The sequence below is a fragment of the Zootoca vivipara genome, chromosome 14, assembly GCF_965207765.1.
Source record: "Zootoca vivipara chromosome 14, rZooViv2.hap1.1, whole genome shotgun sequence".
In the NCBI taxonomy this organism is placed as follows: Eukaryota; Metazoa; Chordata; class Lepidosauria; order Squamata; family Lacertidae; genus Zootoca; species Zootoca vivipara.
Genome location: NC_142597.1, coordinates 18,416,000 through 18,428,615, shown reverse-complemented (window position 1 = coordinate 18,428,615; position 12,616 = coordinate 18,416,000).

The following is a 12,616-nucleotide window of genomic DNA, read 5'->3' as shown; positions in this document are numbered from 1 at the left end:
GTGGGACAGTAACAGACCCTCCACAGGCCTCATATGCTGTGAACTTCTGTCAAAAAGTTATCTACAAAAATCCACTGGATTCCTGATGAATTATGTTACGCAGTGTGCTATGTTAGGAAGAGCAGCAGTAAACCAAAATATTCCTACTGAAGTTCACTTATCTCGAATCAAGCCAAATCAATTAAACTAAAACTGGATACGAAGTGTTCTTTAATACTGCAAGCCAAGTTCTTGCTTTCAAATTGAAGCTATATTACGAATCGGTAGTTCACATGATGCCAACAGCATGTTTTCCAGATAATAAACTGAAGACAGACTAGAAGAAAAAGAAGATAAGAGGCCCCTGTACAAGCAATTAACATCAGAGAGTTTGGAAGTGCAGATTATTATTCATATATCACGCATATGCATACATACTCACATATTATATATATTGTAAAAGGTTGCAGTGACAAGAGATTACTCACTCTCTTTTATTGCTGCATTTGCCCCGTGCCTCTGAAGGTCACAATTCTAGCGTCATTCGCACTCCGAGAGTAATAGAATTAAAATAAGGCTCAAAACTGATCAAGTGTTTCTCCCTACTGCAGCAATAACACTGGGCAGTTAGGTCCCATCTGTCCAGAGACCAAAGAGTTCTGATTGGGGTGATTAAATTAAATTCACTTTAAAAAAAACCACCACAAATCACAATTTACACTTTAAAAGAGAAGCATCTGCTTGCAACGGGGCACTCAGCACAGTTGGAGGTCTGGCTGGTGCACAGGCAGCTGGACCGACAAACTCTCGCATCCTTCTCATCTTGGAAACCTGATAGCCAAATAAAGAGTCAGGTGCTGGGCTGGGCTGAACTAGGCCCACTTTGCTGATTTTGAACAAACCAAGCCAACAAATGCCTGTGCAGAGGTAAAACCTCTTTTAGTGTGGGAATTAACTTTGAATGCCAGACAAATGGGGTGACAAAACCCCTGCCTTGGAAAAATGTGAGTACTGCCTACCCCTCTTCCTGCGGCCTACTCACCTTGAAGGTGAGTAGGTAGCTATTCCCATACCACCAGCTCCAGGTAGATGTGGCAGGTTGGCCTTGGAGGCAGTACCTAGCTGACTCCAGGGTCCCATAGTCCAAAGAGCCCACCTCTCACCCTGAAATGTGTCTAAGGTTCAGTCATCTAGCTAAAACCTCCTGTCCCGCTTCCTGTATCTAACCAAGAAAGGTGACCAAATGAACCTATTTAGATATGATAGACCACCGTCTCCTCCTGCTGGCTGTTCATTGTGGAGTAGATGGATAAACCAACCTATTCTAGGCCAATCAGTGGGTGGGCTAGAAATTCCTACTTGGCCCTGAAGATGCCAGGAATCACACTGAGAGTCAGGGAGGGAGGGCAGGTGCCACCATGAAGGAAAATAGAGTGAGGCTGGGGCGGGGAGCAGCCTCTTGAAGATGAAGGTAGCTCCGCCCCCCCTGCACCCTTGCATCACACAAAACAGTCATGATGATGCAGTCACATAAGGGGGCCAAATTCTTCTCAGCCTAGTAGGCTGCTGGTTCACTCTGGCACCCGATACTGAGCTCACTGGGGGGGGCAGTGAAATGGGGCTTTCCACAACTAATGCCTTTAAACATGGGGAATGGGGCTGTGATCGTATGATCATTGGAATCACAGGACCTTGAAATCGGGTTGAAACAAAGGTTGCCCAGCATTATAATGTCATACTGACCACATATCTCAGTTTCATTGCATGGGATCGCTTCCCCACCCCAGATAATCTTGTAACCTCCCCACCCCCGACATATCTGGTGGAATTAAATTCCTTTCCCTTTTCTTTTCTTTTTTAGTAGCTTCTAAGCACTCTGAGATGTTCAGTAAAGCAACAGAAATAAAGGATGAGATGCATTTTTAGACTTTCAGCTTACACTATTGAGTCACCATGGTTGCTTCGTGAACAGGGGAAAGTATGAGATGTGACTCCATTTGTAATTCAGTCGATTCCTTTTGGGGTCACCCAGAAGAAATTGCTTCAAATATCATAGTTACTCACTTCTAGGACTGGAATGATGAAAGGAAACAGCATCTGTGCTGGCTTAGAGACAGAGAGAGATGGAGGGAAAATTTAATTAATATATGTAGAACAATTATATTACAAAAAAGCAAGCTATGTTGGTGAATATACAAAAGGCAGCCTCACATTCAGAGCAAGTTAACCTGTGAGCCTACATCAATCTTTCCCAACTTGGTGCTTTCCAGATGTTTTTGAGCTGTCTGGAGCTGATGGGGCCGCAGTCAGCAACATCTGGAGGGCACCAAAGTTGGGAAAGACTGGCCTATATTAACCACTGGTTGTTATGCAAAATAGCTGCCAGTCTTGGGTTTAAAATTAGTTTATACAGCAGTTAGCAGCTTGGGTGCTTCAGCTACCCAGTCCCATCCCAACCCCTTCTGTCTCATTCACACACAAGCATTGCTTATAAATATAAACAACAACACAACAGAAGTCTCACTGGTAAAGAGAACAAAGGGTTCTCTGCTATAGCTTCTTCATATTTAGAAGGGTGTCTTTGCATTCTAAACTTACATGGTAGGAGTTGGTTTCTCATTGTTGCCTCGTGGCAGGAGAGAGAGTGGGGAGGGATGAAGGGGAAGATGGGGGGGGGGGTTGGGAGGAAACCACAAAGTATGTCCCATCACCGTCCCCCCTGGCTATCTGTTAGTTTCACCCTGCCTTCTACCGAAGGCAGAAGCTGCTTATCCCCAAAAGTCAAAGTCCAGTTAATGTGTGAAAAAGAGAAGTGGGAATATTAATGTGTGAAACAGAGACGTGGGAATATTGATGAGAGTGAACCTTTTAGTGTTTCAATTCCATATCTGAACTTTCTTTGCTGTCAACAGTCTGTCAAGGAAGGGTTAGATTCTTCTTTGAGAAGCATTACCATCACCCTCCCACCCCCACCCCCCACACTGAGCCAAAGGACTGGGCCGAAGCTACATAAAGCCCTCAACTCAGCATAGTACAGCAAGCCTCTTTCAGGAGAGATCTTTCCCAACCTGCGTCTGCATTGGAATTGTCTTCTAATGCTTTATTGTTTCTGTGTTTGCTGCCTGAGCTCCTCTGGGCATGATATTATTATTACAGTGGTGCCTCGATTTACTAATTTGATCCGTTCCGAAGGCACATTCGTAGGTCGAAAAATTCGTAAGTCGAAAAGCGCCATTGGAAATGCGATTTCCCATAGGAATGCATTGGAAACGGAAAAATTCATAAGTCGAAGCAACCCCATCTAAAAATTTGTAAGTCAAAAAAAACCCTATATAAAACCGCCACAGTTTCCGTTTGGATGTCGAGAAATTCGTAAGCGTGCGGCCATTTGCCCCATTCATAAGTCGAAAAATTCGGTTGTCGAGTCGTTTGTAAGTCAAGGTGCCACTGTATTATTATTATTATTATTATTATTATTATTATTATTATTATTATTATGAGTTCGAGTCCAGCTGCAACCTCTGGAGGGCCAGAGGTCCCCCAGCCCAGCATTTATGGATATAATTTGTCCAGGCAGTTTGGGGTAGAGAGGCCACCATTCCAGTAGCATAGCAGGGCAGGTAGGGGGGAGAAAACAAATGACATCTCCCATCTTCCCCAGGTATTATAGGCACTAACTCCAGAGGTACTATTATTGTATACACCATCAGCATTCCCCAACTGGATGCTCTCAGGAGGTTTTGTATTACAGTTCCCATAAATCCCAGGCAGCATGGCACACTAGTGGCATTCTTTCCTTTCCTTCCTCAGACCGTTTTTTTTAAAAAAAATATTTGGGAGTTGTAGGGGGTTTTTTGTTTCTTGTTTAAAGTTTGCCTATATTCACACACATTCATATTCACTGCTATAATCACTCTCTCACACACACATACATAGAACATTCAACACATGAAAAATCAATTACCATATTTTCCCATCTATAAGACGCCCCCATGTATAAGAAGCCCCCTATTTTGGGAGACTCTGATTTAAGAAAATGGGGGGAGATGGCCCACATGTATAAGACGCCCCCAGACGTAAGGAACTGGACCTGCTTGCCTTGCAGGAGTGCTTGCCATTTGCCACCACTTCTGTTCCATCAATATATTGTTAAACCAATAACTTAACCTATGTAGCTTTACCCATGGAACATCTGACTGCTCAGGTAAGGGGGGGGAGAGAGAGAGAAAGAGAGAGAAAGAATGGAAAAGTAGAAAATAAAAAAGCCAAAGGGGGGAGGTCATCCCCAGATCTCCTGTGTCCTTGGTCTAGATGGCAATTTCCCATCAACACACACCCCAAGGGGAGAAGACATGACTGCAGAAATTCCTGCTGGAAGTGTGGACAAGGGTTAGACAGGAGGCTAGACCCTCTGCAGATTTAGAAGCGGTTGGGAAGTGTACATTCTCCACTTCCTGCAAGAGGTGTAAGATGCAGGGGTGGAGGCCTGGTCCTCCTCATCTCTCCCCCTCTCCCCCTCTCTCCCTCCCTCCCCCTCCTGCCCGCAGCTCCCATTTCCATTTGGTGTCCTGCCGTTCCTGCTTGCCCAAACTAGTTTGCAAAACCCACTTAATATCAGAAAAGGGCTGCTGGCTATGAAGAGTGGGGTGGAATCAAGCACCAGCAGCCTCTTCGATCTGCCGAGTGCATTTTCACAGCTCAAATTATAGGAGCCGCTTCCTCAACAAGGAAGCAAAGACAGCAACATGGAAGAATCGATGCGGAACGTGTGAGACCTCCAGGGGAGGGTGTGGAGCTGACTGGCTTGGGCAGGGATGGGGCCTGTTCTCCCCCCCCCCTGCCATAATACAGCTTTGTACTCACTTCCAAGACAGCCTTGCCTGCAGACAAAAGGAGGGAGAAGAAGGAACACTGCACATCAAAACAACCGCTTCGCCTATAGGAAGCAGGATTGTGATATATACCCAAGTTCTGTTCCAAGGAAACCTGGGCGGAGAACCTTTCTTTCAGCCCAAGGTCCATATTGCCTGAAGGAAACAGGTTCAGGGCGGTAGGTGGGGTCAGAAGGAGAAACGGGTGGGGCAAGGGATGTGGCTCCTAAAGTGTCAGTCCTCAGGGAATCGGCTTCCTCCCCCTGTGGCAGTAGATAAGCAGAACAACGGAAAGGGAGTCTTCTTACTAGTTAGAAATTTTAATAATCACAGCGAGTGAACAAAGAACCCATCTCCTAGGAATGGCGGTGCTCCCAATTAAGTTCACTCCCCTCTCCTTCCCTATTGATCTACATCACTCCTACATCTTGTAATCTGAGTTTGGAGCTGCTGTGTTTTCTGTTCTGCCACTTTCTAAGCTCACTGGGACTTTGGGGAAGGGGGGGGGTGAATGCTTTCCAGAGACTGTGAATCTGTCAACTCTTTCTCTTCTAGTGTTTCTTCTGCTAGCTGTTCCCCATCCAGTATTTCCCATCTTTTGCCTTCTGAACTATGTCCCTCTGCAAACCGCTGTTCCAAATCTATACTGTTCCAAATCTCCTGCTCCTGGGAAGATTCAGGATCAGGAGGAGGGGGTGGCTCCCACCATTCCTCCTCAATGCAGCCCTCCTCAGCACGGTCCCTGACATAAAGGAGAGCCAGGGTGGTGTAGTGGTTAGAGAGTAGGACTGGGACCTGGGAGACTCAGGGTTCAAATCCCCATTCAGCCATGAAGTTCTCTGCGTGACTTTGGGCCTGTTACTGCCTCTCAGCCCAACCTACCTCATGAGGGTGTTGTGAGGATAATATGGGGAGCAGAACTATGTAAGATGCCTTTGCGGGCACAGGTCAGCCCAGCCACTGTGAGAGGATGGGAAGAACGGGCTGGCTGGTTCCTTGGGTGGTGGACATTTTTTGGGGGGGGAGGTCTTGCAATGCACCCTTTGTGAAAAGGGCAGCAGTGGCAGAAGGCGAATCGGCATGAACCTGGTAAGAACCGCATATTTTTCTTTAAAAAGGCTCTGCCTAAACCCCTCTAAAAAAAGACTTAAGCATCAACAGGAACCTGATTCCTGGGGGTGGGCTAGCCCCACCCAGAAGATGTGAAACACCATTGCTCTGGCCAAACAAAACATCCATCAACAGAGCCTCCATCTTGTTGAAATCAAGCCTCAGTCAGACTTTTTTTTTTTTTTTTTAAGCACCCATATCCATTAAAGCAAAATCTATTTGAGCTGTTTTCAAATATCTCTCCTCCTTCCTGCCTTAATGGATTTTAATTTCTCTCCCCGCCCCCCATGAAATAATTTGCCTAAATCTGTGTCTTACTATCCAACAAAGTAACACAAAAGATAGAGGTCCTGGGTTATTTTTGATACTTTTAAAAAGAACATACACTTACATTTAATTAAAAGTATCTGCATCGGAGTGAGATTAATTAATTCTCCATCCACCCTAGAGTCCTCTCTTTGTGTTAGCTTAAATGAGGTTTTAAATGTTGTCTCCATGTCGTATCTCCAGACAACACTCTAGCAGGTACTGTACGCGCGAGATTCATTTAGTCAGAAAATGAAACACACTCTGCTAGCCGCAGCCTTGGCTCCCGGTAAGCAGAGAAGGAGGAGGAATCTGGAGGCTGAATGAATCCTTTGCATAGGCCTTCACTGCAGAAGATTTTAGAGAGATACTCATATATGAACCATTGTTCCTGAGAAGGTATGTCAAACAACAGGCCACAAAAGATGGTTCTTTTAGACCTTATTGACAAATTACAAATGGGGCCCATATGCCACACATCCAGGAGTTCTTAAATAACTCAAATATGAAACCACTTGATTTTCAAATTATGTGTGTACACCGTTTGCCAACAATATCAACCTCTTTACTAGAGAACAACTAAAAAGTATCCAATGGAACAAGTTTATTTTCCTTTCCTTTCAAAGATATTCAGGAGGGATTTTTAAAAGCCCATTAGCCTATTATATGTCCTAGAAATGGAACGTTTTTTTTAAAAAACAAAAACAAAACAAAACCAGATTCCTAAGCAAATAGAGGAACAAGCCATGCTTGATAAGAATCAGCATGGCTTCTACAAAGGTAAGTTCTGCCTCACCAGCCATTAAAAATGATTTGAGAGTATTCAATGATGGAGAGAGGTGAACTGGTATGTTTACTGATTCCTGAGACTTTCAAAGGCCTCTTGAGAAATTCATTCAAGGGGCCTAAGTAAAAAACACTCATGGGATGAGAGTACAGGCCCTCTTATTTATCTGAAAGCAGGGGATAGGAACAAATAGAAAGAAAACACTATGATTTTCAAAAGACCTGTATTGGAACTCGTGCTATTTAACGCTCTTAAAATGCTGTAGAATTAGGGATGAGTAGTAAGGTGCCTGGGACCCAGGTGGCGCTGTGGTTAAACCACTGAGCCTAGGACTTGCTGATCAGAAGGTCGGCGGTTCGATTCCCTGTGACGGGGTGAGCTCCCGTTGCTTGGTCCCAGCTCCTGCCAACCTAGCAGTTCGAAAGCACGTCAAAATGCAAGTAGATAAATAGGAACCGCTACAGCGGGAAGGTAAACAGCGTTTCCATGTGCTGCTCTGGTTTGCCAGAAGCGGCTTTGTCATGCTGGCCACATGACCTGGAAGCTATATGCCGGCTCCCTCGGCCAATAATGCGAGATGAGCGCGCAACCCCAGAGTCGGTCACGACTGGACCTAATGGTCAGGGGTCCCTTTACCTTTACCTAGTAAGGTGCCTACCAAAATATTCCAGATGGAGAAATTCAAAGTAGGGTGTGAGGAACTCCAGAAAGATCTCCCAAAACAGGGTACTTCAAATGCAACATACTTTCTCATTTTTGCACGTTGGGACAACTGCACCACCACCACCACAAAAAAACCCTTCATTTCACTTTTGCACTGATGGGATCTGAACTGGCTGTGACTGTGGTCCTGGGACAAAGGAAATGTCATACCAGGAAATCTTACAGTTTTCTTTGCCAAAGTTAATGAATCTAAAGGTTGATTTTCACATGCATGCTATCTGAACTGCTTCTGACTCCATGATGTTGCTACCTGTGCAGGGGGGGGGGATACAAGTGACAAGTCACAGGGCTCCCAGATGAGCATAGGAAGCTGCCATATTTGAGCCAGGCCATTGGGTCAATCTAGCTCAGTGTTTTCAACACTGACTGGCAGTGGCTTTACCAGATTTCAGACAGGGGACTTCCCCAGCCTTACCCGGAGATGCTGGGGATTGAACCGGGGACCTTCTGCATGCAAGGCAGACACTAGAGCACTGAGCTATGACCCTTCTCCTCCCAGGATCATGCCTGATCTGGCCTCCAACCCATAGGAAGACCTTCAAGATGTGCTTTAAATAAAACAATGGCCAAGGGCTGAGTAGTTAGTACTTGTGCCTTTTCAATATATATTCAGATATCTCAGTTGGCTAGAGCATAGTGCTGAGATCCCCAAGGTTGCAGGTTTGATCCCTGTACGCGACAGCTGCATATTCCTGCACTTCAAGGTGCTGGACTATATGGTCCTCAGGGTCTCTTCCAACTCTATGATTCTATGAGTGTTTTATTTTTAATCTGATTTTAATGTCTTTGCTATTTTATTTTTTGTGGTGTGTGTCACTTGGAGGCACTTGAGTGCAAAATGTTGTTGTTGTTGTTGTTGAATGCAGGATAAAGAAGGAGAGGGTGACAACCCATATATATGTTGCATATTCTTGTCTACAAGGAAATGTTTGCAATAACAAAAATTGTGTCATAACCCCCATGACAGAGGAAAGGGTTGCGGGGAGGTGTTGTGATACAGGACCACCACAGAATACCACCAGATTCCTCCAGGCTAATCAGACGGGGCTTCCTCCAAGCCACCAGCTTCATTCTTTCATGCCTCTACCAATCGCCCCACCGCTATGCTTGCACACGTCAGACTCCTGTAGCATAAGATTAATTGATAGGGGATCAGGAGATTTCTCCTCCAGAACAATGGGCCTTTTAGCAAGTACTAATAGGATGCCAATTAGGCTATTTACATTTTGAGTTAGAATATGAAGCCTGAAGGAGATTCCCCCAAGGTGTATGATTGAGGGTAATCTTGCTTGCAAGGAAAGGGCAAGGCAGAATTCCTAGGACACGAGATGCAAAGCTCCCATTATTACCTAGGGGTAATAATGCCTACAATGAGAGAGCTAAGTGGAGGAGGTGGCAGACACAAAATAACCCCAAGTGTACCTTTTCAATTCTAGGTGGAGTCTGGCTTGCAAGTGACCCTTGACCTTTCTAATGGGAGCTTGCCAGAGCTGGAATCCAACAATATCTAGACGGCATCACAGTGACTACCCCTGAAATAAGGTGGAGCAGTTTCAAGCTTCACCTAAATGTTGAGGTATCCCCCTAAGAGGGCAAGGTTATAAGAGCTATGTGGGGTCACTTCCCCTGTGTCAGGGTTCCTGACAGGGACTCAGATTCAGATAATGCACAAGACACACCACTTGAGGGGGAGCCTGCAGCACCCCCTTCTAACCTGCCAGCATCAGCATCTGAAGAGGACTCCCCTGCAGCCTTTCCTTCTCCACAAATATGCATTAGCCAATGACTGAATAATAGGCAATGTGGGCCCTTTAAAGATGGCTGCCTGCTCTACTAAAGAGGTGGAGCCATTGGAAGGTCAAGCCTTGCCAGCCTTCCTAAACTTTCCAATGATTCTGGTCCCTGGTTGATGGAACATCCTTCCTAACTCAGCCACAAGGAGCTGTCCAGATCTCCCTTCCTGTACACTGAATGTGGCCCTGATAACAATGAGTGCTTCCTCTGCTGGCTGCAATTCCCAGCAGAACGTGGATGGCTTTAGATGAATTCATGGAGAACAAGGCTATCAATGGCTATTAGCCAAGGTGACTGTGCTCTCCCTCCATGGTCAGAGGCAATAACACTTTCTGGAAACTGCAGGAGAGGAGAGTGCTCCCATGCCTGGGTCCCACTTGTTGGTTTCCCCACAGGCGTTTGGTTGGATGGATGCTAGACTAGATGGGCCATTGGCCTGATGCAGCAGACTCTTCTCATGTTCTTATGCAAAACAAGGTAAGTGGTAGCCTGCAAGGCTGAACTGTAGAAGGTCGCAAGCTCTGCTTAGACAAGGATGACAGCCTGGCTCAGAAAGACCTTGAAGAACAGACGCCCGCCATAGCTGACACCACCAGAATAGATGGAGCAATGTTTTGACTCAGCCAGAGGCAGCAGAAAAGACTCTGTTGCTTTTAGCAATGCTGCCACCACTGAGCTGGAAGGAGATTCATGACCCACCAGCTCTGACCCAGCTGCATCTCCAGCTTCCCTTCGACTCTGCTTACCTAACCTTGGTAAGTAGGGAATTAGATGTGAGGCCTTTCCAGGAGAGGGATGGAAATGTAGCTGCATTTAAGAGACACCATAAAAAATACATCAGGCTTACAATAAACCTCGCCATAAAGGCACAGGCTAGGGAGCTTATGTTTCATTTACTGTGGAGCCAGAATAACTACCAGGAACAATGACCTATCCCTGCCTCGCTCCACACCACTCTGTTTCTGCTTCTGTGGCATGGTGTAAAGGCAAAATTGTCGGAACTGCTCAAGGGCCAAGGTATCTAGGCTTCATTCAACCTGGAGCTGAGTGCCTGTCAGCTGGCTTCAGAGGTATGGCGGGTGTCAGGAGGACTAGCCTCAGATTCATGGCCTTCTTCATAGGAGGCAGCCATAATCCCAGACTTTGTAGAATCTCATGCGCCCCTGCAAATGCTTGAGAAGCCACTTGCCCTCAACCTCGATGTAACATTGCAAGCAATAAAAGTAAGATAGAACAACATAAAAGTTGCACTGATTAGAAAAACTCTTTGATAATTAAGGAATTCCATATGAATCATTCCTGCACTGCAGAGGGTTGGACTAGAATCCAGAGGGTCCCTTTCCCCCTCTACCATCCTATGATTTCTAACAGAAATGCCTGCGAACTTATGAAGCTTACTTATACACACCATCAAGTTCAAGGCTTATTCAACCAGTGGGTGTCAGAGTCCAAGGTTGTATCCAATACTAGCCCTACTCAGAGTCAACCCAGTGGTCCATCTTGTTCAGTCCCCTCGGACTGGCAGTGGACTTCCAAGGGCTCAGATAGACCAAGATTTCTCTCAGCCCTTCTACATGACGTGATATGAATCGATCCTGGGACTTTCTGCATGCTCTGCCTCACAGTCATGGACTTTGGTGCCTAGCAATACCTTCACAATCGATTGCCTCCAATTCCTTTTCTCCTTCTTGTTCTGCATCTTTTTTGCCATACTTCTCCTCTCCTTCAATGCATATACGCGCCAAGTGAGGTGGTGGCAGCAGGAGCTGCGCTGCTGCTCAGGCATGACCCAGAAGCTGACCTTTCCTCATGGCCTCACCTGAGCAGACAGCCAGGGGTTGGGTCTCCTTGCTCTGGCTATTCAGCCCATCAGCAGCAGGTCTCCTCAAGGTCCGAGGGTGTTTAAACCAACACATTTGCATCCAGCTTCTCGCAGGCGGTTCAGATCTCACCTGCAATTCCTATGACAAATCCTTATCAAAACCGCCGATGGCAAGTCCACGGTGACTTTGTTCAGTCTTATTAGCTCTGCACAGATTAGCTCTCAGCAGCGCTTAGCCCATTTATACAGATTTCTGATAAATGTTTTGACTGATTTTCCTGACTCTGGAAAGACACACAGAGAAACTCCCCAGCTCTTCCAAGGATGCGATTACATTGAAAGGTATGAAATATTCATTACATTCTCTCTCTTTCAGCAGTGCAGCCTCCTAGAAATCCACCTTAGCCACATTCCCAGAGGGGCAAAGCTTAGGAAAGGAATTTTTTTTGGGGGGGGAGAGGGAAGGTTACTTAAAAAAGCACACAGATTTACAAATGTGTCTTTGCAAATAGCATGAGCTGTTGCATATTGTTGACATCACATTTTCGCTCTGTTATATTATTGTGAAATGAAGCTGATGGCACAGAAATGCACAGGGCAGCACAGCAGGATCACAAACCTTAGAAGAAAGAGGGTGTTGTGGTCTTTGGGGCATTGTGGGGGCAGCACACGTTAAACTATGGAACTCACTACAGCAGGAGGCAACAATGGAGACCAACTTGGGTGGCTTTAAAAGAGGACTGGGCAAATTCACAGAGGAGAAAACTATCAGTGGCTGCTGGCCATGATGGCTATGTTCTGCCTACTGTCAGAGGCAGCAATGCTTATGAATACCAGTTTCTGGAAACCATCAGAAGGAATAGTGCTCTTGTGCTCAGATCCCGCTTGCAGGTTTCCTACAGGCAATCTGGTTGGCCGCTGTGGGAGCAAGATGCTAGACTAGATGTGCCGTGGCCTGATCCAGCAAGGCTCTACTTGAGTTCTAATGGGGTTGACTTGTGGGACGGTAAGATTAAAGCAACCTGAAGAGAAGGTCACTATTGGTAGACTTTGGATGTGTGAACTATATAGGCAGATCGGTGTGTGCATCTCTCTCTCTCTCTCTCTCTCTCTCTCTCTCTCACACACACACACACACACACACACTTGATTGGGGTGTTGTCAGAAGCTTTGCTGTAACTCACCCTGGAGACCTTAGGGTAAGGGGCAGGTAATAAATTAAAA